The sequence below is a fragment of the Dreissena polymorpha genome, chromosome 12, assembly GCF_020536995.1.
Source record: "Dreissena polymorpha isolate Duluth1 chromosome 12, UMN_Dpol_1.0, whole genome shotgun sequence".
NCBI lineage: Eukaryota > Metazoa > Mollusca > Bivalvia > Myida > Dreissenidae > Dreissena > Dreissena polymorpha.
The window spans coordinates 36,421,802-36,444,190 of NC_068366.1; the positions used below are offsets into that span (position 1 = coordinate 36,421,802).

General features: G+C 35.1%; 1 protein-coding gene and 1 long non-coding RNA gene across 6 annotated transcripts in view; both read right to left on the reverse strand.

Annotated features, from left to right (window-relative positions):
• Positions 1-22,389, reverse strand: part of LOC127852152 (transmembrane protein 135-like) — a 150,155-nt gene that overhangs the window by 73,761 nt on the left and 54,005 nt on the right. The gene's annotated exons all lie outside the window — the stretch shown is intronic.
• The window catches only part of LOC127852156 (uncharacterized), a 30,027-nt gene continuing 28,827 nt past the window's right edge, over positions 21,190-22,389 (reverse strand). The window contains exons 2-3 of the long non-coding RNA XR_008036101.1: positions 21,571-21,987; positions 21,190-21,425 (exon numbers count right to left, since the gene is read on the reverse strand). This is a non-coding gene — a long non-coding RNA (uncharacterized LOC127852156). The remainder of the gene's footprint in view (positions 21,426-21,570; positions 21,988-22,389) is intronic.

Below are 22,389 nucleotides of genomic sequence, written 5' to 3' on the forward strand. Positions count from 1 at the left end.
TAAACCAAAAGTAGGATTTCTATATGTATACGTCCATTCAATTCGACAATCGCAATTATTTTTAAGTTTTAAAGCGAAAAAAAGGACGGATTTCTACCTTGTAACCACTAGATATATTCTTATTGGCATCGATAAAATTAAATCAAAAGCCTAGTTAGCAAGTAATTTATTATTTTTCAAACGGTACCGTTTTTAAAACCAAAAGTAGGATTTCTAGACGTATACATCCATTTCAACAAACACGATTATTTTTAAGTTTTTAGCGCAAAAAAGACGGATTTATACCTTGTAACCACCAGATATATTCTAATTGGCATAATTAAAATATGTTTCTTATTTATACTTAAATTTACTATGCCAAATAAGGCGTGTGGCTTTAAGATATTTCATAGTCGTTATAATTATAGGTTATTAGACGTTTCACTGTACAATTCGGAGATATATTTGGACGAGCACACAGTTTGAAGTCATATTGGACGAGCCGTTAGGCGAGTCCAATATGACTTCAAACTGTGTGCGAGTCCAAATATATCACGTATTGTACAGTTTAAACGTCTGATAAACTTTTTATTCTATATCCTCATTACCAAACCAGCTGTCCGTATTTTTATTTTCATTCATTGATTACGCACTTTATGACGTATCTCGTGTGACGTCATTTCTCTGACGAAACATACCAGTATAAGCAAGACTCTGCATTTTAGGGACAACAATATGGAGGTGGTAGTGTTTAATAAATCTAGTAGCAAATTATACCATTTTGATAGCATTGAACGAATCCAAAAGGCAAAACGTATTTCGGATTGTAACTTCGATAGGAATAAAACAACTCGCTCCGACAGGATTACGAATTCGTAAATTGTATTTTGGCCTTTGGGTCAGAATGGTGAGCATGTGTACAAACGCTATCAACAAATACTGTGGTTTAAAATACATTTCGATAAATGGATGGAAGAACAGAAAATGGAAAATGGAAATGCATATCATTGTAACTTAGTTGTTATTAGGCTAGCATTGGATTAAAGTTATCATTGAGGTTAATAAAATTGATTTTTTGTTTTGCTGTTGCATATTTGTTTTCAATTTCTAGTAATAACAATATCACTTGCTTTTGCATTTTTTTTTAATTTCTAACAATAAAAATTATTTAAATATCACATTCTCGATTCGTTTTTTTATTTCCTCTCATATTTTCAATAGGAAAGTATTAAAAAGAAACATACAAGCAAAATATCGCCTGTGTGAATCGATTAAAGTACATTCGGATACTTTTTCTCGGTAACGGCTTTTATCGTTATAAAACAATTGCTTAGTGCACTTGTACTCAACTGTCCAATATGGAAAAAAATACAGACTTTTTGGATCCAATACCGGAATATATTGGACGGTCACGTGGTACATATGAAGAATGCCGATTGGATGAATTTATTGGATATAGAATAATACTTAATATTACATTTATGGTTGATTAAGCTCAAATTAATGTCAAATGAATTCCTTTTGCCTCATACTTGGGAGTTTAGATTCATCAATGTTTCATATTTAAACATTTATGTAGACAATAACTATTGCATCAATGTTTTTGACGTCAATTTAGAATGTAAACAAAACATTAAAAAAGCACTTATGGATTTATCAATGTACCAGCACGAACTGAAAATATTTACCCATATCTTTCTAATTTTCAATGATTTTAGCACCTATGCAATAGCATCTCAAGCCTACTTGCATCGTGCTTATTGTCAAATGTTGTGCAGAAATGGTAAACACAGCATCTGACGAGTTCCCATAAGGATTGGCTGCTAATTAGACCCAAGATATTCAGGAAGTTTGATTATCTGCAAGTACAAAAGCAAGCATTTGCTATTATCATTATATATATTTATTTTATTGTCAGTGGATAGATACCTAAGAAACATACAGCTTCGGTTTAATTAAAGTACACCTTATAAAGTACACCTATATTTCCTAATATAAGCATCCCCGCCGTTTTTGATAATACACTAACCTTCAGCCTAATAACTTCATTAATTTGCTTAAGCACTCAAAGCAGAAATATGTCTAAAGTAATTCTTTGAATGGCGTGCTATATTGCATAGTGAGCTGTACATTAAAAACAAGAAGAAATCCTGATATATAAAAGAATATAAAACTCCTTACAAAGGAACCTTTCTAGACACACTAACAACTAGCATATTTACATATTAACATATTTACAGTCCTGGGGGCATATATTATAAAATACAAATTAGTAAAGATGAGTTCTATATAGGACTTCAACTACTAGAACAGACTACACCTTTAACCCTTTACCACTTACGTATGCAGAGCTCTAGATAAGGATTTGTGAAATTAGTAAAGGTACTGCCACTGACAGAAAGAAAAAGAGTAACGCTTAAAATCAATTAGTACCCGTACTACCATATCCAAAAATACAGGTAGTACTGTACTACCCGTGTTCTTGGATATTGAAGGGTGTATAACTGACTTTACAGAAAAATTTGCAGCAATTATAATAAATATATGTAGCTCCTAAAACAGTTACTGTATTAGGTTTTCCACTCTGAATCATGATGCTAATACAACTACACATTAAAACTCATGACTACTACTATTTCTTCATTTTTCTTGACAAGAAAACACAAGCCAACTATTAAGCTAAGTAAATGAACACTTATTTCACTGTCTCATCCGTTTCCCATCGTGTTTTCTAACGTTTTACGCCACCGATGCAATCAAATCGTTTAATATCAGGGCGACAATGTCATTTTCTGGGTTTACAGATTTAATGTCAGGATGGTTAGAAGACACCGTATGTAGTCATTACATGACAACAAAGTGTTGTTTTGAGCCTCTTTCGGTTAAGCCGGCATTCAATTGCGCGCAGACATATCGTTTTTGACGGATTTACAAGTTACAGGAAATCACGCGACAGAATAGACAATAATATATGAACCCAGTCTAAAACTTTTCGGTAATTTAAATTAACGAAAAGCGCCGTTAGGTTAGAGACCAACAAATCCCGCCGCGCTGACGCAGACGTATCGGTAAGGCCAGATTTTTTTCGTAAATGCGTAAAATGATTGTGTTATTTATTCAAATCCTTAAAAGTGATTGTCTAGGACACATCCAGTTGTGGAAATAGAAACATATTTATTCTGATTGATTTGTAATATATTCATGCATAAGGTCCATATTCTTTATGCTGAATTAATTAATGATTATAGTCTGTGGGTTTGTTTCTGATCACTTGATAATTTTTTTAATTTTTTTTACTCAGAATTTAACCAACAAATTTCGATGTGATCTGGCTGAATGGATGTTTCCTAATGTTTATCCTATAACCAGGAGCTCGTTATGAAAATAATAAAACCAATTTTCATACAACATTAATGTCATATAATAAGACCCATCATGAGAATAATATGATAAGTGGGAAAATTACTCCAACTGAAAGCTATCACAGCAATTTTCAATGAAAACAATGGGCCGCAATTTTCACAAACATGAGAAAAAGCATGGGAAATTTTTGTTACACATTGCCTGTCAACAATTCCAAAAAGTTGGAAATGTGAGAAATAGCTTATAATTTATTAAGTCTGAAAAGCAACTGTCAGAACTCCCCAACTGGGTTGCTGATAAACGGCCCTGGCTAATGTATTTTGACACATGTATATATAAACTAGTCCTGATTAATGGATAGACTGACATACCTTGATCTGAGCACAAACAAAAAACAGTTTCTCAAGTGTCTGTGAGGTGAGGCTCAGAGGCTCGAGTCACCTTTGTGGTGTAACACCTGCATTGGTTACTTTGCATCAGGACATCACAGGTATGGTCACATCTTAACCCATTTATGCCTAGTGGACTCTCCCATCCGTCTAAATTGGATCAATTTATTTCCAAAATTAGGGATGTCTAGTATATTTATTTCTATATTTAAAATATTTCTTTAAGAAATTCCTTTAAGCAAACAGCGCAGACCCTGATGAGACGCCGCATCATGCGGCGTCTCATCTGGGTCTACGCTGTTTGCCAAGGCCTTTTTTCTAGACGCTAGGCATAAATGGGTTTAAGCATTTAAAGGGAAATGTTCACTGTTTGGTTACTTTACAGAATTTCAGAATGGCATGTTTCCGCTGAAGTTATGATATTTGCAAGAAAACAGTTAAACTGAACATTAATCATGCTCTAAAATATCCATTATATGCATCTTTTGATGATTTAAAAACCTGAAAATTATAAAATGTTGCAAACGTGAAACAATTGAATAATTTGGAGAGTTCTGTTGTTACAGATATATTTTGTGATATTACAAACATTGCGTATATAAAGTATAAAATATGTCAGTTGTTATACCAGCACGGATGGCCCAGTGGTTTGAGTGCTAGACTTTTACTCCAGCGGTCAGTGGTTGGAGCCCAGTTTAGGATTACTTTTGTTTTGTTCCTTTAATTTATTCTTGTTTTGTACTGAAGCTATTTTGGTTCCAATGTTTACAATTATCAATTTAAATTATTTAATGACAAACTTCAATACATGACAAAATCTGTGAACAAGTCCCTTTAATAGGGGCATCAGTAAATAATGGGGGTTTTCAGTGACAACTAGTTGGTTAAGAACTGCAGTTAGTTATGTATATACTGAAAAGCTTTGGTGTGAAAGGAATACATTCTTTGCTGCATGCTTGGTGCTCACATATCACTTATTTGTATGATTCCACAGGCATCACAAGCTGTAGCTTCTATTAAAACAAGTCATTATCATACAATTATTTAACCAAATCATTATTTCAATGCCTTTCAATTCATATTTTGGTCAGTAAGATCACCATTAGGTAAGATTTCTTCAAAGTTGAACTTCTTTAAAGTAATTAAGGAGTTGGGCTGTAAAGAAACAAGGGACTATTGGGAAATTTTCTCAGCGCAGATTAGGTTTCAAAACATTCAATTAAAAGAATAAAAAGACTGAAATTCAATAAAATTCATGTGAAGTTGAAACATTTAATTTAAACATTTCATAAAAGAGGATCATCAATTTATTAAGTTCATTATTTGTAACAATTATTATAATCAATAGTATCCTACATGGAATATTGCAAAATAGGGAATATTATCAACCAGAGCTTTTTTAAATGTTGCAAAAAGCATTTTTGATGATCAGAAAATGTTGATGATAAATTGTCAAACTAAAATATTGTAAGATTGTAAAGAAATATATGCTGATATGAAATCTCTAATATTAACCGTATGTTTCAAACCAGTATTCACCGTAGGTGGGCTATATGTTGATTTTTAACTGAAACACTATCATATAAATTCATAGGTTCCTGTCATTTATAAATGAAACATAACCGACTGTATATGTAGCCTAGCATCAATAGACATCTTGTCCAAATAAATACCAGGAATCTGGGATCATTGGATAAGCAAAATATTTGACATAAGGAGCACAAAAATACATATTAAGATAAACCCCTTCTTGATTTGTTCTCCGATTTATTCCATGAATCATTTTTAGCACAGGTCTGGTAAATTTCTAGTTAATGTTGTTTTACATAAATGTATTGCATCTGTCAAGATATATAGATGAATGGATTGTGTGCATAGGTGTGTGAGTACAATGTCATTTTGTGGTCAAAATCTCAACATCACTGAAATAAATATTTAATTAGCTTGACACTGAAATCTCCATATCAGTACAACAATAAGGTAGCTAGAATGTAAATACGTAGCATTACAACAGTTTTGCACTGTGTGACTGATAAAAACATTATTTTGTTCAACACTGAAATTAATACAGAAGGTGTGACTGAATGATAGCACATTTTGTGGAGCGGCTTTTAAGTTAAATTAAGAGTCTGCAGTAAAAATTGTTAATTATGAGCATTTTCAACTTTGAATTGTATCTATTGGAGTTCTGTTTTTACAAAATATGCCAAAGCCTGAGAGAAACACATGGAATACCACATAAGTGACTTTTAAGTAGGATGGAAGTATGCCAATATTTGACAGAAACACATGTAAGATAACTTTTGAGTGGAATATTAAGGACACTACCAATGGCTGACAAACACACAAGGAAAGTCACTTTTGGATGGATGCACCTATGCCAATGACTCACAGATACTCAGGGGAGCTAACTTTTTTATGAATGAATCCATGCAAATGGCTTAAAGACATACAGGGAAAATCACTTTATGGTGGATGAAAGTATGCCTATTGCATAGAACACCACTTTTGGGTGTATTGAACCATATAGTATTACCAATGAAGCTATAATTGACAATACAGTTTTCCACATATGACCAATGTGTCAGTCATCTGTAATTCTTCAGAAATTACATCCAATAAAGCCTGTTGGATTAGACTGACTAAAGTTGTGTTTCATGCATATTTATCATAAATTACTAGCAGAATACTTTGTACCTGCATAAAGTGCTTCATATTTATCACATTTCTCAATGCATTTATAGAAAACAAATCTTGGTATAAGATGAAAACAAGAATTTTGAGTTGCTTAACATTTCCAAGGGGCTAGAGCATAATTATGTTGGCTGAATGCATATAAGCAAGGTCAATTGTAATGGACTGACAAATTGACGTCTTTTTTCTGGACTTTTGGTAGAAGACAGATGTTTTTACCAGATAACCCACTGTATATTTACCATACTTAAAAATTAAATAAATAGGCCCTTTTGGATCTAAGTTGTTCCTCCTGAAGAACATTTTCCAAAGAACTTGTGATATTCTATCAATTTTGCAGATTCTTCCTTTATTTTACACTTCCCATCAAACTGGGTGGAAACAATTTTTAAGATTTCTCGTAAAATGTGAATTTTTATTTTTATTTTCATATTAACAGCAAGCATTTCCTGCTCATTTACAAACACCAGCATTATTTTATTGTATCAATCTTAAAACACATAGTGACATTCCTTTGTATAGCGCACAGTTTTTTACCTCCAAATTTCAAATTAAAACATTGGTGCGCCTAATACATTGATACAACGCTTTCCTTGCTGTTAAAGAGCAAATAATTTATTTCGTAATCGTACATAATCATAATAGCCGCCATTTTTGTATTCCAGAAAACTACACCCTATAATCTGACAAACTGAAGGGGCCGTTGTCGAAACAGCAAAAAGTCGGTAACAGCAGATATGAATGGGGTAGAATTAGTTATTTACAATAAAATAAAATGTGTGAATAAAGTATGTGCGCGAACATTTATTTGTCTGTGTTTGTGCACTTCTAAATTGGCAGCTTACGTTGGACTGGTAAATGTATTTGGTCTTTTTTGCAGGTAACCGTAGCAGGGACATCTTAAGTGTTTTCCAGTTTGGTCCAGGTTTTTGGCGCATTAATTGTTCATCACATTCACGCCTGTGCAACGCGACAAACAATAACCCAACTTGTCCAACATAATAGATTAACAGTTTTACGTCAATACTGACATATCTCCACATCTGTCTCCCATGCGCCACAAAGTTTTATTCAGCATTCAAATTAAAAGCCATGCTTTCCCAGAGGAAGAATGACATGATGTACATGAATTCTTATTTTGTCATGTTTTACACGAAATGCACGTGGACTGTTAATCTGTTGCTAGAAAATTACAAAATTGTCAGAAAAGTATAGTGTTATGCAACCCATGCTCCTAATCATAATGACGCTTACTATTTAAAATGCTTACTGGAAATTAAGCTTTTCAATGCCCCGGATTATTGGATTGTGCAATAGTAAAATGGTGGCCATTTTCTGTCCGATATTGTCTTTAAATATTTTTTTATCCATTTTTGCATTAATAAAACAGCCTGCGCGCTATACATGGGCGCGCGCTATATGAAGGAAAATTCAGTATGTAACAAGAGCACCACCTTCTATTTTTCTTTTTAAAGGTGTAGGGACCTATCTCAATTTCAATCACAAAGCATAGAGGGGTGGAGTGGAGAGGGGTGTATAGTGTGGGGGTGTGGTCATTAATTACATTATCTTCCAAAAATGCAAAAAAATATTTATTTTTTTTTTTGGGGGGGGGGGGTTCTTGGGTGGGATGGTTGGACGGTATTTCAAAAATAAAATAATAAAAATTAATATTTGTGTTTTTTAACCATGTTTGAAAAAAACAAGAGATGTGTTTGTAAGAAACACAATGCCCCCTATTGTGCCGCTTTGAAATTATTATAAAAAATTTTACCTTTGACCTTGAAGGATGACCTTGACCTTGAACTTCCACCACTCAAAATGTGCAGCTTTATGAGAAGGCCGCTTTTAAATATTATTTGTTTGACCTTTGACCTTGAAGGATGACCTTGACCTTGAAGGATGACCTTGAACTTCCACCACTCAAAATGTGCAGCTTCATGATAACGCCGCTTTGAAATTTATTTTTGACCTTTGACCTTGAAGGATGACCTTGACCTCGAAGAATGACCTTGACCTTGAACTTCCACCACTCAAAATGTGCAGCTTCATGAGAACGCCGCTTTGAATTTTTTAATAATTTTGTTGACCTTTGACCTTGAAGGATGACCTTGACCTTGAAAGTTGACCTTGAAATTGAACTTCAACCACTCAAAATGTGCAGCTTCACGAGAACGCCACTTTGAATTTTTTTATTTTAGTTTTTACCTTGAAGGATGACCTTGACCTTGAACTCTCACCACTCAAAATGTGCAGCTTCATGATAACGCCGCTTTGATTTTTTAAAATTTTGTTTTACCTTTGACCTTGAAGGATGACCTTGATCTTGAAGGATGACCTTGACCTTGAACCTACACCACTCAAAATGTGCAGCTTCATGATAACGCCGCTTTGAATTATTTTTTTTACCTTTGGCCTTGAAGGATGACCTTGACCTTGAAGAATGACCTTAACCTTGAACTTCCACCACTCAAAATGTGCAGCTTCATGATAATGCCGCTTTGAAATTTTTAAATTGTTTTTTTACCTTTGACCTTGAAGGATGACCTTGACCTTGAATGATGACCTTGAACTTCCACCACTCAAAATGTGCAGCTTCATGAGAACGCCGCTTTGAATTATTTATTTTTTTTGATCTTGATTGATGACCTTGACCTTGAAATTCCACCACTCAAAATGTGCAGCTTCATTAGATACACACGCATGCCAACTATCAAGTTGCTATCTTCAATATTAAAAAAGTTATGGCCAATGTTAAAGTTTTCGGACGGACAGACGCCATATATTTGACATTTGACCTTGAAGGATGACCTTAACCTTCACCTTTCACCACTCAAAATGTTCAGCTCCATGAGATACACATGCATGCCAAATATCAAGTTGCTATCTTCAATATTAAAAAAAGTTATGGCCAATGTAAAAGTTTTCGGACGAACAGACACCATAAATTTGACATTTGACCTTGAAGGATGACCTTGACCTTGCACCACTCAAAATGTGCAGCTCCATGAGATGGTTTGGACAGAGTCAATTGTGGTATGTCAGGTAAGAGTTGTTTTGTCAAAGTATCAATCGAATCAAATCATAAATAAAGAAGTTATGGCAATTTTAGCAAAATTTAATAATTTGACCTTGAGAGTCAAGGTCATTCAAAGGTCAAGATAAAATTCAACTTGCCAGGTACAGTATCCTCATGATAGCATGAAAGTATTTAAAGTTTAAAAACAATAGCCTTGTTACTTTAGAAGAAAAGTGAATCTAAACACAAAATGTAACCATATATTCAAAGTTACTAAGTCAAAAAAGGGCCATAATTCCGTAAAAATGACAACCAGAGTTATGCAACTTGTCCTTTACTGTCCCCTTATGATAGTTTGCGAGTGTTCCAAGTATGAAAGCAATATCTATGATACTTTAGGGGTAAAGTGGACCAAAACACAAAACTTAACCAAATTTTCAAGTCTAAAGGGCCCATAATTCCGTCAAAATGCCAGTCAGAGTTACATAACTTTGCCTGCACAGTCCCCTTACCATAGTTAGTAAGTGTTGCAAGTATGAAAGCAATGGCTTTGATACTTAAAGAAAAAAGTGGACCTAAACACAAAACTTAACCAAATTTTCAATTTTCTAAGTATAAAAAGGGCACATAATTCTGTCAAAATGCCAGTCAGAGTTACATATCTTTGCCTGCACAGTCCCCTTACAATAGTTAGTAAGTGTTGCAAGTATGAAAGCAATGGCTTTGATACTTTAGGAAAAAAGTGGACTTAACACAAAACTTAACCAAATTTTCAATTTTCTAAGTATAAAAAGGGCACATAATTCCGTCAAAATGCCAGTCAGAGTTATATAACTTTGCCTGTACAGTCCCCTTACGATAGTTAGTACATGTTGCAAGTATGAAAGCAATGGCTTTGATACTTTAGGAAAAAAGACGACCTAAACACAAAACTTAACCAAATTTTCAATTTTCTAAGTATAAAAAGGGCACATGATTCTGTCAAAATGCCAGTCAGAGTTACATAACTTTGCCTGCACAGTCCCCTTATGATAGTAAGTAAGTGTTGCAAGTATGAAAGCAATAGCTTTGATACTTAAGGAATAAAATGGACCTAAACACAAAACTTAACCAAAATTTTCAATTTTCTAAGTATAAAAAGGGCACATTATTCTGTCAAAATGCAAGCAAGAATTATCTCACTTTGCCTGCCCAGTCCCCTCATGATAGTAAGTAAGTGTACCAAGTTTGAATGCAATAGCATTGATACTTTATGAGGAAAGTGTACCTAAACGCAAAACTTAACCAGATGCCGACGCCGACGCCAAGGTGATGACAATAGCTCATAATTTTTTTTCAAAAAATAGATGAGCTAAAAATTGTATAATAAATGTATGTTCTCTTAACACCATAGTGTTATGGAAAGCACTTTTTATGTATTTATTTTTTTTATTCAACATTCTTCATTGCCTTGCATGATTTAAATTGATTTATTACTCCACACTATCTCATACACAGTGCACAAACCAGAACAATAAGTGAATAAGCATGCTGAAGCACTGTAATTAACAATACACCTCTTCTGTTTAGAATTGTCATAACAAACTTAAACTGCATGATAAATGACAGACGAAATTAATTATTTAACAACACCTTTCACTGCTGCTACATGTTTCAGGAAATGAAGCATTTATTGCACCGTATTCACCTGGAGCTTTAGTTTGGAGCCAGAAGGTTTTATCACCCAAGCATAAAGAGAGCAAATAAGCCCTCCTGCTTCTCCATAGCAAGTGAGCTCTTTCAAATAAAAAACATTCGGAATTCCTTTGCTGTCAGCTAATCTGAGCAGGCCAAAATTGTGTCCCAAAATCAATTAATTATCTAAGGTGGACACCAGTTTTATGGCATATTTATCGCAGAAATTACTGTCTATTTTCCACACTGCTCTTTAATCACATTTATTACTGCATATGCCTGACTCCAGGAATCTTAATTAAATGAGAATGTAACACAATGTTAATTTAAAGGCACACAATAGAAAAAAATCCAGTGGATGACAAGCATAACTTTTTGATTGTAGTAAAACAATGTTGTTGTTGTTGTTTATAGTCTTTTTGTCTTTGTTGTAAAAAATTTATAACAATTTTATGTCATTAAAGCGTATATTAAATTATATCTGCTAGCAAGTCCTTAGTACAGGCGGAACTTAGAATCAGAGCAATGTATATGTTATGTTTCAAGAGGTAATGAAACTCTGGAAGAACCAATCAAACCCTATTGGACTCCTTAACCCTTTCCCACTCAGAAGCAAAGTGAAAATGGCTATTTGCAAACAGCATAAAACCAGAACAGCCTGCGAAGTAACTCGCAGTCTGTTCAGGTTTTATGCTGTTTGCTGCTCATCAGTATGTGAGTGTTGGAAATGGAGCCTTTAAAACTTAAGTCTAGTGAGAAAGGCCTTTAATAAAAATTAACTTTCTAAGGGTCCACAAATGGGTTAAAATGGGTATCTAGGTGGTTAAGGGTTAAATGAGGCAATTAAAGGGGAACCTTGAACAAAAAAGAAACAGGCCCCAAGTTTTCATCCATTATTTTCAGAAAACTTACCAGTACTATATAGGAGGCATTGATACAATTGGAGATACGTGGGTTGCTGTCCCTCCATGGAGGGGACATAAATATAAATTAAATATGAAGATGTTTTTTATTTAATGGGAAGAAATCCATTAACAAAAGCTGGGGTGACAGTTTTTTAAAAGAGCATAGTGCTGGGACAACAAGGTTAAATGCATGTGCATAAAGTGTTGTACAAGATTAACCTGTGCAGTCTGCACACACTAATCAGGGATGACATTTTCTGCTTTCATTGCTATTTTGGTTTAAAGGAAGTGTCTTCTAAGCGAAAATCCAGTTTTGGGGGAAAGCGGGTTGCTGATAAGCCAGCTGAGTGGACTGCACAGGCTGATCTGGGAAGACACTTTACCCACATGGATTAAACCCCATTATCCCAAAGGGAGCAGTATACGGTGCATTCAGCTGTGATAACCAGGATTGAAGTAAGGTACTTTACCACTCAGATAGCCATTTTAAGGCGCCTGTCCCATACAATTTTTTTATATTTTATTTCTGTTCTTCCTTACCATGTTAAAGTTTTAAATGCTTGATTCCAACCCTAAGGTAGTGATGAGTGGCAAAGAACATACAACCAGAACAGACGGCAAGTGCAAGCTGTTCTGGTTTTATGCTGTTTGCATATAGCCATTTTATCTTGTCTTCTGAGCTTGAGAAAGGGTTAAGAGCCCCAAGCATGGCCTCAGTGAAAGGTAGCACCTATCAAACCCAGTTATCTCCAAAGGTGCCAGAGATAGTATCAGAACGAGATGCCAGCACATTTCAACACCAATCAACTGTACAGGATGGCAGCCCAGTAATTGTAACTGACTCCAGAAAATATTTCTTTGCCCTACACTTCTCTGGAAACAAAATAAAACTGTCAAATACCTTTTGCCAGCTTCCCATATTTACGAGCAGAGAAATATGGTTTTTGTTGCTTGAGGGAAAGGTATTTCTTGTTGCATGATATTTATGGCTATGCTAGTGCCAATCACACTCAACTGTGTTTTTGCATGTTTATTCCAACAAAGATTTAGTTTAAACCTATTTATTTTAGCTTGATTGCATCGAAAACCTAAGGCTTATTTGAAATGCTCTCGAGTCCGTTTCCTGGGACTAGAACCAGTACTTGGTGTCTATGGGGGAGATCTAAAGAACGCTCCCACAGTGGGGATCAAACCCGTGAACTCCCTATCGTTAGGCAGACACCATATCCCCTACCGACGGGATAGATTTGAAAGATTTGAATTTGTTAATGTTTGAAGCCTTGTATAAGAGAGAAAAATCATATAGATTGGACATCATGTCTTAATGATTCTATCCGTAATGATTCTAATGATTCTATCTTAATCTTTTCATTCATTTTCTTTGATAACAAATTCATCCAATATGCAAAAGTGTAGTTTGAAGGCATTTATTGTAACACACTTTCGCCAAAAATATAACAAACAAGAATATGGCCTCAACAGATGAAAATACCCCTGATGTCATTTTGACTCCCAAGTGTGACCTTGACCTTAAACAAATTAAGGACCTGATTCACATGATTCATTCAGGCTATCAGGCTATTTTGAATGCCTTTTACCAACAAATAAGTAACCTGCATGAGCCAAATGCAATATTTGACTTGATTTCTTCATTTGACCTTGACCTACTTAACAAACTTGATCTCTTCATTATGACCTTGACCTTTGAGCTACATAACAACCATAATGATCATTGTCCACATATTAAAGTGTTCTTTATCCTCTTTCTTACTTACATTAGACACTGCCAAGGAACAGAAAAAAAGTTATAAGCTTCTTGTGTACAAAAGAACAAAACAGATCTAAAAAAAAAAAGCAATTTAAAAAACAACTTGGAGTTATGAGTCAGTTATTTAATATTCCGAAATTACAACTACTGAATGTCTTTGACTAGACCAAAGTTCTAGAGAACAATTTCAGGAACAGCGCAGTAAAAGATTTAGCCTGACATCTGGATCACAAATGGCCATGCATTCCCGATGGAAAAGCCCTCCTGGAGACATCGTGGAGACAAAGAAATTAGAAAAAGTTCATCCAATCTTCCAAGTAATACCAAAATTGGGGAAAACGGCTCATAAATGATGAATGATAGCAATAAAACAAAGCTCCATAGCCAATAATTATCTGTCATGGCTAGGACTTTGATTCATTTCTGTTTGTGTGCGTGTGCTTATCTATAACATCATAATGAATTCAGTTCGAAGGTTGTTGTTGTTGATGCTGATGTTACATAAAACTGAACATTCAATATTTATCGAACTACAAAGGTTATAATCATCAAACTCACATGATAAAAAATAATTTCTGTATTCACCATAATTTTTAATCATAATTTTAGGATTTTGATTCATTTCTCTTTTTTGTGTGTGTGCTAATGTAAAACATCAATGAATTCAGTTCTATGGTTGTTGTTGTTGTTGATGTTACATGAAATTGAACATTCAATATATGTATTAAACTACAAGGGTTATCATCAAACTCACATGATACAAAAAATTCTGTATTCACCATATTTTTTAAGATGCTTATGACAACCAGAACGTTCCCAACTCACACCTTTAGTGAAATTATATATAAATTTAACATTAACTTTCAAATACAATTTCAAATTTTAACTTTATGATATCAGCTAGCCATGACATTAAGATTTTCTGAAATTGACACTATTACAAACAAGATATGTGTTTGTCAGAAACACTATGTCCCCTTTTGCTTTGAAGCTATATATTTGACCTTTGACCTGGAAGGATGACCTTGACCTTTCACCACTAAAAATGTGCAGCTCCATGAGATACACATGCAAGCTAAATATCAAGTTGCTATCTCCAATATTGCAAAAGTATTCATTAAATAAGCATGGCTAAAAGTGAGGAAGGTTGAAAAAGCCTGAAAAAAACTGGGGGCCAGGGGGCTGGAAGGCCCCCGGTCAGCTCCAGGGCGATGCCTTGGTCGGAGGCCCAGGGGGCCAAAGGCCCCCCCCGGAAGCTCATGGAAAATAGCATTTTAGATGGCCAAGAAATGCACTATCCTGGCTTTAAATTTGGAACAAAAATTAAGTCCAGAAATTAATATTAGAATTTAGAATGAGTGAGAAAAAATCATATCTTATACACCATATTGCATTTTTATACAGCTGCAGACCATTTCTTGTTTCTTGTCTTCATAAGCTTCAAAGCTTACATTTTACCAAAAACAAATATTTAAAGGTACAAATTTAAAGAATTCAAATCAAAACCAATTGATGGAAACTTTACACATATCACTATATCTATTTATAATAACGCAACGGTATTGCTTGGTGAAGACACACATCACTTTATGGATTGTTGGAACACATTTCACTATACAGTAAAAACACACCCTGATGATAGAAACTTGATTGATAATTAATTATGGAAAACAAATATCACTACAATTACACTTAATAGCAGCGCTTCCGTTAGCTTTTATAAGTTGGAAGTCCTGACTTCCAAGCCTAAAATTTTGGACGTCCCAGACATAAATTTTGAAGTCCTACTTTTATTTCAGAAGTTTAATATAGGTACATGTTCCAACTCTATCCATTACCCGATAATCCAGTATAATTGCGATTTCTATTTTCAAAACCAAAATACGTCCGCCATTTTACGCAAGTTAATATAAAAATTTAATAGTGGGATGGGGGAAATCAAATTGAACATGCGTTAATCACGTGACGCAATTTGAGCGCATAGAGCACTGTTCATATTTAGTAATGACGACAAATCAACGACTGAATTTAAAATGTTACATGTACCTCCTTTCAGAAAAGTTTGCCTAAGTGAAAGCGAATTTCGGAGAATAAAAACGCGTCTTTCTTTAAATTTTACGGAGTACACTTCATGCCGAATCGCGATATATTTTTTCAGGTCATTCATGCACGTAGACCAATATATATGCATAGTTTGGCAATCTCAAAACACGTTATTAAACTATTTATTGCATTATGTGTTACAGCCGTTGATATAACAAAATACATTTTTCAATTTTAGTATTTTCAAATGCGTAAAATTAAACGTGTTATCCGAAATCATTTTCAGATTTTATTATTCACGGAAAGTTAAGAAAATTCTAGCAACAAATAAACATTTCTCGTGAATTTCGTGTACAAATCGAAATCATGCAAACATTAGACTTCATGTAAACATCGCATCATTCTTCCTCGGGGAAAGCGTGGACTTAAATATTTTATTGCTGAATAAAAACTTCGTAGCGCAGAGGTCGCTAATATTATTGTATACAGCTTCACGTGGGGTCGGCGTGTATTCGGCTGCCTGAGCCCTGATTGGCTGATGCGCTTACCAAGTAGAATTTGATTGACAGCTGGACAAATCAATATTGGCCACTCGCTGAGAATTTCATTGAAAACAGTACCTCTTAGACGGAGTTAATGGTCTGAATAACCCGATTTACTGTTGACATTTGTACGTGCTGTGTATTAGTAAATAGAGTACATGCGGATTATCGGACATCCATGGGACTTCCACCATTTGCATAATGGACGTACGGGTGCAAGTGAAGGAGTTTATTATCACTTATCTGTTAAACTGGCCCCTTTAGTGGCCATGGCTATCTATTCCAGTTCGCACACGTGTTATACATATCGATACGCATCTTTTTAAAGATTCTTTAGGTCTCGGTTTCTATTGGAAATATTCGCGGACAACCTACCCCTACCCCCCCCCCCCCCCCCACACACACACACACAATTTCTCATCGATTCTGGACGAATTGAGAGATCGACCTCCGGGGCTTAAAAAAGCCTGAACTTCCTGAAAAAAACTGAACACTTTTAGCCATGAATGAGCGATTTTGACCCATATATTTGACCTTTGACCTTGAAGGATGACCTTGACCTTTCACCACGCAAAATGTGCAGCTCCATGAGATACACATGCATGCCAAATATCAAGTTGCTATCTTCAATATTGCAAAAGTTATTGCAAATGTTAAAGTTGGGGCAAACAAACACACAAACCAACAGACAGGGAAAAAACAATATGTCCCCCACTATAGTGGTGGTGGACATAAAAAATGATGTCTATTATCAAGGATAAACATGAATCTATGACAAAACTTCAGCTTTTGGGAACAGCATGCAGTGGTCACACAACAGACCACATTAGAAAATACAACCACCATGTTTTATGTAAATCTTTTCAAACTATGTGACAAGTTTTCCTGTGACTGATAAAACAACAAAATTTTCATATAACCTAAGGGGAATGAATAAACTTTAAGATACGTTTTGAAAAACAAACAACACCACACACTGATGGCATCTGCAGTGTGGCAGCCTAAACCATTTAAACTCTAATGAATTACACATTTGTGCTCTTACATTTTCCAGGGGAAACTTCTACCAGTGCAATAAATTATGTTGTAATTCAGTAGATTCTGGAGGTTTTCACCATTTTCTGGCATTCCAACACTTTCCAAGACATTATGACATGACGAATGGCCTGTCTGGGACAGAAGTGTTATTTGGTAATGCCAATTCATTCTAAATAGCAAACCATTCTGCAAAATCCTGCATGCTCATCTTGCAAAGTCATCCTACAATAAAATATGCCTTTTGTTTCAACATATTCATATACAATTATCACTAATTCAGTATATGTCATTCTAAATTCTGAATCTCCCATACTGAATCCTTAATGTATCACTGCATTGGATACTGGATATGTTGTGTGTTGGCATCCCAAAATACGTGTAAATGTATCCTTAATGCAGTATTTGACAGCACATCTTATTCACTCTAAATATAACAGTTTTACTATTAAAGCTATACAATTAAACATAAAATAAAGTGATTCCTGTCTTTGTCACATACAGCAAGCTCAAGGTCTTTTGCATTCACTTTTCTAAGAATTCTTGTATTGCTGGGATTTGTATTGTATTGTATTGGAAAAAAACACATATTTGGTCATCAGTGAATCTTTTACAATCCCATAGCTTACATAATATATGCATTATAAAATTTATAAGAAATGCATAAATATGAATACTGTTTCAGACACCAACTTCAAGCTCTAGACCATGCTAGAGTACAGTGTACTGGGTATACCTACCCAATTTGCTAGTAGAAAAGAATAAATCATCAATGTAGAAGTATTGCAATTAGTTTGTCAATTTAAGGGCCATTTATTTACAATGTCTGTCATTATAAATCAACCAACGATATCCAGACCACATTTGCTTTATTTCTGCTTTCCTTCAAATCCTGTGCTTTCCTAAACAACACTTCAGTTTCACTTGTTTTTCCCACTAAATCAATTGCCACTTTGCCTTCTTATTCCTGCAAAATCAACAATACAAGCTAATTGCCCAGACACTTCGTAAGAAGTCAGTTTTTTAATTGCATAAGCTTAAAAATTATTTTATTAGTAATCAAGTGTTAACCCTTTACCACTTAGATACGTATTTTTACGCATGTGTAGTCCCTTAGAAAGTTATATTTCATTAAAGACTTGTCTTACTAGATTCACGTTTTAGAGGTCTCATTTTCAACCCTTAGATACTGATGAGCAGCAAACAGCATAGCTTCCCCCCCCCGACCTTGAATGATGACCTTGACCTTTCACCACTCACCATGTGCAGCTCCATGAGATACACATGCATGCCAAATATCAATACTGCAAGTGTACATTAAATTTGCGATTTTGACCCATATATTTGACCTTTGACCTTGAAGGATGACCTTGACCTTTCACTACTCAAAATGTGCAGCTCTATGAGATACACATGCATGCCAAATATAAAGTTGCTATCTTCAAATTAAAGTTTGCACAAACAAACACACAAACCAACTAACAAACCAACCAACAGACATGGCAAAAACAATATAGTGGTGGGGGACATAAAAATGAAGGCTAAAGACCTTGACCTTGTTGTATGTGACAAAGACATGAAATCGCTTTATTTAACGATAAATTTTGTAGCTTTAATAGTAAAAGTTCTAGCAGTGTTTTTCTCTCATCCTTTTGAGTATTGGACTAGGACCAATTGAGTTGGGAAAAACACATATTTTGACTTTAAATTTGGGAAATTATGTTGTTGTTGTGTAGTTTTTCTTACAAATAGAATCAAATTAAGAATAAACATGTTTTTACCATGGTTCGACTTGTAGGTTAATAGGGACATGAACTGAACATGTGGATTTATTTAAATTGGAGGAAAACTTTCAATTGACAATTTTAGGCGGTCTATTCAGAAAAATTTATTGTTAGTGTGATTGGGAATAGGGCCAAGCTTCGGCACTAAATCTGACCAAAGTAAAAACACTGAAAACTGTTCTTTTAAGGAGGAAAATACAATATGTGTCAAATTTATATTGTATGATTGCAATGATTGAAAAGTTTTAATTTTAAAAGATGCTATTTTGTGTTGAGATTTTTTATGGACTCTACATTTGGAACTGCATAACATGACTCGCAAAATATTCACTTGTCATACTCCAGCAGGCTACCCATGCTTTATCATATGGCATAGACATTTTGACAAGTTATCAGATCTGTTGTGGAGTGAGATCTTCCAGACTCACAAAATATGGCACTCTGAAACAAAACCGATTTCAGAGGAAGGATTTTCCAGTAAATCAAATGGTCACCCATATTTAAAAAAAATCCTAATATGCCAGGCTGAATTAGCAATAATTGGCCAGATAAAGAACTTTCAGCCATTCAGTCCCTTGATGGGCTGCAATTACAGAACACTGTCTCTCCCAGTGTTGGGTGAAAGCTCTCGAATGACAGGGGCCATTAACGTAGATATTATCATAGGAAATGATGTTTTAATGCCATTAAAGTCTCCCTGGCGCTGACAATGTCTCCATATAAAGCAGTGATGGCTGCCAGAATGGCTCCATCGTTTCCCCAAGTGGCTTTGCTTTCCAAATGTTTGCTAGTCCAACATGGATATCAAAGCCGGTGGGATTCCGGGAACTTATCACCAACAAACAGACATTATCTGATATTTATACTGGGTGCCAATAGCTTTTCAATACTTAAAAACTTGGAAATATTCCTGTGGTGTTGCGTCAGATTCACTGAAATACATTCCAATGTTTCTCTCTTAAAGTGTGAAATCCAATTACCCAGCAAGTTTACAATTTCTCAAATGCATGCCTTCCATTAACAAATGAAGATCACTTTGATTTTTATAAAACAAGTTACAAATAGCAAATCAGATGATTAAGTACCTCATTACTGAAAAATTTACAAGTTTGTACAGAGGCCATATGTGGCCCCCAAAAAGATGACTTTACTACAAACATTTAAAAGCCATGTTAAAAGGCAACAACATTAAACTGCTTAATGTAATTGCTCTTTGAAGCAATTTTTCAATGTCCAAAACTATGGTTACTTGGTCTAAAATGTTAAAATGTCCAAAGCCATGTTTAGAGGGTAAATATTTAAAAACTGCCCATTTAGACAAATGTTTAAATGTTAACGCTATGTTTAGCTGGTCAATACTTGACCACAGCCCTTCTGAAAAATGTTTCCATGTATTAAGCCATGTTTAGCTGGTCAATATTTGACCATTTCCCATTCAGAGATATGTTTCAATGTCTAAAGCTATATTTTACTTGTCAATATTTGACCATTGCCATTCTTGGAAATGTTTCAATGTCAAAGGCTATGTTTAACTGGTAAATATTTTATCACTGCCATTCTGAGAAATTTTTCAATGTCAAAGACTATGTTTAGCTGCCTGGTAAACATTTTATCAATGTCATTCTGAGAAATGTTTCAATGTCAAAGGCTATGTTTAACTGTTAAATATTTTATCACTGCCATTCTGAGAAATGTTTCACTGTCAAAGGCTATTTTTAACTGGTAAATATTTTTATCACTGCCATTCTGAGAAATGTTTTAATGTCAAAGGCTATTTTTAACTGGTAAATATTTTATCACTGCCATTCTGAGAAATGTTTAAATGTCTTAAACCATGCTAAGCTGCTAAATAATGCAAAACCCTATGAACAGACCTGAGTTTCCAACAATTTTCATTGAAAGAAATCATTTTCAGAACAGAATTGTCCCAACCACAAAGTAACATGCTAATTTTGCTAATAAACTCATTATAACAAAGGCTGTTTGTAAAACATGCATGCCCCCCATATGGGCTGTCCATTGTAGTGGCAGCCATTGTGCGAGTACGATTTTTGTCACTGTGACCTTGACCTTTGACCTAGTGACCTGAAAATCAATAGGGGTCATCTGCGAGTCACGATCAATGTACCTATGAAGTGTCATGATCCTAGGCAAAAGCGTTCTTGAGTTATCATCTGAAAATCATTTTACTTTTTCGGGTCACTGTGACCTTGACCTTTGACCTTGTGACCTCAAAATCAATAGGGGTCATCTGCGAGTCATGATCAATCTACCTATGAAGTTTCATGATCCTAGGCGTATGCGTTCTTGAGTTATCATCCGAAAACCATTTTACTATTTCAGGTCACCGTGACCTTGACCTTTGACCTAATGACCTCAAAATCAATAGGGGTCATCTGCAAGTCATGATCAATCTACCCATGAAGTTTCATGATCCTAGTAGGCGTAAGCGTTCTTGAGTTATCATCCGGAAACCATTTTACTATTTCGGGTCACCGTGACCTTGACCTTTGACCTAGTGACCTCAAAATTGATAGGGGTCATCTGCGAGTCATGATCAATCTACCCATGAAGTTTCATGATCCTAGGCGTATGCGTTCTTGAGTTATCATCCGGAAACCATTTTACTATTTCGGGTCACCGTGACCTTGACCTTTGACCTAGTGACCTCAAAATCAATAGGGGTCATCTGCGAGTCATGATCAATCTACCCATGAAGTTTCATGATCCTAAGCGTATGCGTTCTTGAGTTATCATCCGGAAACCATTTTACTATTTCGGGTCACCGTGACCTTGACCTTTGACCTAGTGACCTCAAAATCAATAGGGGTCATCTGCGAGTCATGATCAATGTACCTATGAAGTTTCATGATCCTAGCCCCAAGCGTTCTTGAGTTATCATACGACAACCACCTGGTGGACGGACCGACCGACGGACCGACCGACCGACCTACCGACCGACATGAGCAAAGCAATATACCCCCTCTTCTTCGAAGGGGGGCATAAAAATGAGCTATGTGCATTACTGAGTAATTGAAGCAATGAGGAACCAAATAGTTTACTTAATAACAAATTATTGTGTTGTCCTAAGAAATGTTTTGTGACAAATTGTGTGCTGGCCAGTGTTCTACAATGTGTGTCAACACCCATAGTTAGTTTTTACCAACGTTGTTTTTTTATGAACTAACAGCTGT